Consider the following 5756-nt stretch of genomic DNA (forward strand, 5'->3'; position numbering starts at 1 on the left):
TTTTTTTTTTAGAAAGTTACTCCTATTCATTTGTACTGTATAATTGCCTCTAAGTTTCTTACTGTTATTTGCTTAGAAAAATCTGTTTTACAAGTAATATTGCACTGGGAAAAGGAAATGGTAATAGAGTCATTGCAGCAACTTCATCAGTATATACACTGTACAAGATATATTCTAAACATATAACCAGATTAAAGCAATGAAAGGAAACAAGAAACAATCATTTTTATCCAGTCATTAATTTCTAATAAATAAATCCAAGCAACTTTTTTACCTTTAAATGTGTACAAAACTCTGTATTATTCTTCTCACATGGGTCTGTTTGGTAATGTCCCTTCACATGTGTCTCTCTCAGCTGCCTTCTTGAATGTTCCATCTGCCTATTTTTAAAATATAAACAAAAATCAACTTCATTCGCTTTTCTTCATATCCCTCCACTGTGAGACTTTTCTTTTTAGTCATGGCAGACAGCATCTAATTTTCAGGTTCAGAAGTGCCCCATTATCTACTCTGCTGGCTGTTACAGTGCTGAAAAAGTGTTACCATGGGGAAGGATAGAAATCAACCTGTGAGGCTCTGATAAGCAATTCTTTATGTTTATTTTTGAAAATTTTGTGTAACCTGCCAGTTTAGGAATCTGATATGTGAAAATACATGAATCAAACCAACTGAAAGAAAAACCAGCATTTTTGTCTTTACCAGTTTAGAGCAATATTAAAGACTACATGCTAAAATAAATAGTAATGCATCAGCCTATTCCCTGTTTCTAAGTTAAGGAAGAAGATATGATCATGTAAGGTATTTTAGATCAAGGAGTTCTAGGATTAGGTTTCATAAATCATGGTGAGATAAACTAGCAACAGTGCTGAGGGAGTATCCACCTTTTCTTCCAGTCCTGTGATCCACTACCCAGTACGGATTCTTGTCAAACTGCCTGGCAGACACCAACCACTCCTGAAACTTCCCACTGATCCAGATAGGACACATTTTGAAAGCTCCATTGCATTCCTTCAGTCTGTTGCCACTTCATGGACTACGTAGCACTCCCACGACAATGCAAAGTACCAATGATAACCAGTGTTTGAGAGGCTTCACTAGCAGCGACAGCCCCTTAAAAACAACAGACTGAACTCATCTGCTTCCTCTAGCAGTCTTGCTGTGAAAAATTTGGGTGCCTGCTTCTCTGAAATTTCAGAGAACCTAGGATAGTGAATTCATGGCTTTCCACATTTGCTATTTTTCAATTAAAGGCAAGGAGATTAAATTAGAAAAGTCAAATAAAGACTTATCAGACAACTAAAAGGAGAATACTTAATACAAAGAAGAGGAAATAAAAGATATGCTAGCAATACAAAGAGCATTCAATTTAATAAAATATTATCAGGCTCAGTCCCCATTTTCCCACTAAAGTACTAGATACATCACAAGATGCTTACAAATGCACAAAATGCATATTAAAATCATACACAATTATTTGTAACTGTTATCTTTTAAATAATTTGCTGGATATGTAGAAAGTCTGGAAATCTATCAGTATGCTTTGGTCACTCACATTAAAGATGAGGAGCCATTCACAAGCAAATCAAAGGGAATTACTTGATAGGAAAATGAAATTTATTTGTAATGTTGCTGCGCATCCTGAGGATTTTTCCATGCAAATTACCATATAAGATGTTCATTAAGTCATAAATCCTGTTTTTATTCGCTGTCTCAGACACCAGTAACAAAATCTATATTTTAGTTTAACCATCTGACCAAAACATCTGTTACCTGTTGTTATATTTTGGACCTTGAAATCCACCTTCTTTTCAATAGATCCCTACTACGTGTTTTACAGTCTGCAAGTGGCATAAAAGTACATAGCAGATGTTACTTACTATTGGACTGCATGATTCCCCATTGTCCAAGGCTGCAAATCTTTTTTTAAATTCATCAGTGAACATAAGGATGCTTCCATAATCCAGTCTTTAACACAACTAAACCATCTACAGAGACAGTCATGGCCTGCAAATGCCTAACAAAAATCCTCTTTTCTGCATTTTGTTCCATGAAAGCAGCAGTCAATAAAAGAGCTGTCTCTGCAATTCTTCCCCTAAATAGCTCTCTCAAGCCTATTTCTGCATATCCACTAGTGAATATAAGAAATTTGATGGATTAACACTTCGAATGCATTTTTGTCTGCAGCTCCTATGTAACCACTGTATTTTTTTCTGGTTTCCTGCGACATAGATTTGCAGTGGAACACAGAAGCTATCATTATCATCCATAAAATTCTGCCATCATATGCCAATTTTGCAAAGAAAACTAATGTATATTCAGTTAATGAAATGCTTGGGATTCATTAAAAAATCTAGGAAAAAATTTCAGGATTTACACTGACCCAACAGGGTGAAATAAATTCTCTCACTGTCACTTTCTTAAGCCTTTGCAAAGAGGTGGTATTTGAGAAGTAAGAAACAACAACCTTTAAAGCCACATATTAGCTGCAACTTCACTCCAGGTCTGATGTAATTAAACTGACAATTTTTTTCAGGCTCCTTTCTACTTTATGTTTCCCTACCTTGTTTACTAAAATGAAATACTGCTTTTATGGTGACAAAGAAATAACGGAGAACATAAACCATGTGCAGCATCCCATTCATGGGAGTATATAAGAGTTATTCTGGAAACCAGATCCCAAGTCATGTCTGGGAGCAGGGAAAGATCGATTCTCACCAGTTGGTGTCCTCTGAGGCACTCCTCCATAACCCTGAAGTCCCACCAGGGTCCCATTCCCTTAACCAACTTCATCATACTCAGTAAGAAAAGAAACTTTCAACCCAACTAAGAACCATGTTGGTCCACGGAAAGATTTGCTATGGATTTCAGTACATTAATATGTTTTTCAGTAGGCTGAAGAAAATAATACATGAAACATGGCTACAATACTGTTTATTTATTGTGCATTACACTTTCCTAAGCTCTTAAGTTAAGGACTGAGTCTGGAAGTAATTTTGCTCAGAACAAACATACAAACATTGCATATTTATGAAAAGAGATGACCAAAAAAAAAAAAAAAAAAAAAAGGACAAAAGATGAAAAAAGCATGACAATCGCTTCAAATGCTAGCAATTCTTTCCAACATCTTAATTCTTTGTAAATTCTTCATATAATTTGGAATGAAAATTAGTTATGACTTCTTAATGTGAAAATATAGACGTTGAAATCCTCCTAAACCACTGATGAGTTGTCAGCGTTTCAGAAGTTAAATTTTTACCATTAGTATCTTAACAACTGTCTACACTGCTTTTCAGCTAGAACTGGTCAAGAAAGTATGTCTAACATGTCTACTTCGAATGTTCAAATAGTGCCCTAAGTTTTGAGGCTGCCGCTGTACTTCCTTCATCCATCTGAACTGTCTTCTGGCCAGATGACTATTCCATTCCTGCTCTGTTTCAGTGTAAAACTAAATAAATAGGTTACCTTTCATCTTAGGCAGGAGATGAAAGGCACTGGAAAACTGCAGAATACTGGCAATCTGGAAATGTTGCTGTTGGCTAAATGGCTAATGCATTAAATTGTCTCTGAGGCCAAATGGAAGAATCCTTGTACAGCTAGACTCCAGTGCTACTTGTATGTGGTTAGATTGCTATCTAAGTCAGGATTAACAAGCTATTTCCTGGATTTTTATATTATTTTTTTTCCTTTAGACTACTGAAAATTAATTCTATTCATCTAAATGTAGCTTCCCTCTTCAAGTGCTAGTTATCGCTCACATTTTGTTTGCTTCTGCATCTTCCCTAAACTTCTGCTTTCCTCTTGTTTATTCCTCTTTTTCATTGCTTTCAGGGCTTGACTTGCATATTAAGGAGTTCTCTCTATTATAATCTTATTCACCCGTGAAAATATAACCTCTGATGTAGTTACACAGCTCGCTCTAAAAGCAATACCTCCTATTTATTTCCGTGGAGATTACAACAGATACAAAAAGCACAATAACATTGTTTCAAAGAGCAAATTCTCAGCTACAAAACACCACCATTAGCTATGAATTTTCACCAGCAATGAACAAGATGAACAAGAGCTTGTATATCTCACTCATAATAATCTGCACTAGTGGAAGTGACCCTCTGTTCCATAGCTGCTGTGCTAGGAGAATGTTCCCACACATTCCACCTTTCATCAACCTAACCAGATGGAAGTTAGAAGGCACCAAGTCAGAACTATACAGAGGATGTCGTAAGACCATTCAGCCGAGACTGGCAATGTGCTCCACAGTCTTCCAACTGATATGAGGCCTGGTGTTATCGTGTTGCAAGAGAGAGTTTGTCTTCTTCTCTGACCTGACTCTGGAAGTTCGAGTCTTCATCTAAGTCAGTGTCATGATGTAACAATCAGAATTAATGGCTTCTTTGGGTTCCAGAAAATCCATAATGGTCTTTCCCATTCCAAAAGACCATGCACATCACTTTACCACTGAGGACTGCTTCTTGAACTTTTTCTTCTATAAAGAATTCATGTTGCCTCTCCAGGGACTGCTGTTCTGACTCTGGCTCATAGTTTTGACACCATGTCTTGGCACCAGTAATGATGCAAGAAACTGTCACCTTCAGCCTCATTTTAATAGATCTTGACAAATTTGTATACAGTGTTCTTTCTGTTCCTGTGTGAGCATTTGTGGGACCTACCTGGCACAAACTGTGCGGTATTCCAAGTTTGTCACCAGTGTTTCCAACATATTGAAGCTGATATTCAGCTCTACAGACAGTTCGTGGCCATAACCCACTGATTCACATGGATGAGCTAATCAAGACACAATTTTGTGGTGTGACAGCTATGCATGGCCAAACGAAGCTTGTCTTTCATGTCACTATCATCTCTGCTGAAATGCAATTTAATTGCGCACTTTCATAAGGACTTCCATGTCAGACACCATTTTGTCAGACCGCCCCTTTGCTTAAAATTGCTGCAAAATTTAACAGAATACTGGTGGAAAGGTTCATCCTCTGCTGCCATACTTCCTTTCATATCATGGATCACTAATAAAACAGTATGTACTACTTATAGTGCAACCTGTGTATATTTAGAAACTTGGTATGAGGAAGCTGGTTTTTTGTTTGCTTTTTTTTTCCATATTCAAGACCACATGAGAAGTGTAATTTTCAGCTAGGGAACCTTCTTCATTGCATCTAATTAAAAATGAGAGGTTCCAGAAAGCTTAAAAATTTGTGTATTTTGGAAAGACAATTCCAGCTCGGTTTTTAGCCATTCTAAGACTGTTAATAAACAGCAATTCAGAGGTTTGAGTTACTGGGTGGAAACCAATAATTCTCAGTTGCTGCATTCATATTAGGCAGGTACCAGTCTCCCAAAACTTTGCTGTCTTCTAACTGCAGTTTATTAGAGAAATGGCCCAATACATCAACACCATGATAAAGAAAAGTTAATTTCTATCCATTCTTTATAACATTTCCACTCACTTTTGTGATGACATTGGTTGCGTTTTTTTGGTTGTTTGTTTGTTTGGTTGGTTGGTTGGTTGTTGTTGTTGTTGTTTTATTTCTTTGAATTATACTCATAGTTACTCTGGAATTCTGCATCCTGAAGAATTTGCATTCTGATTTGCAGGACTTCCCTCATTATTCTCCAGGAGAGCTGGAACTAGATGATCTTTAAGGTCTCTTTCAACCCTAGATATTCTATGATTCTCTTTTCAAGTGCACTGTTTCCACTTTCTTTTTTTTAACTCATGTTTTAGACTAGTGATTTATGGGAAA

This window comes from Meleagris gallopavo, chromosome 1, assembly GCF_000146605.3.
Source record: "Meleagris gallopavo isolate NT-WF06-2002-E0010 breed Aviagen turkey brand Nicholas breeding stock chromosome 1, Turkey_5.1, whole genome shotgun sequence".
In the NCBI taxonomy this organism is placed as follows: Eukaryota; Metazoa; Chordata; class Aves; order Galliformes; family Phasianidae; genus Meleagris; species Meleagris gallopavo.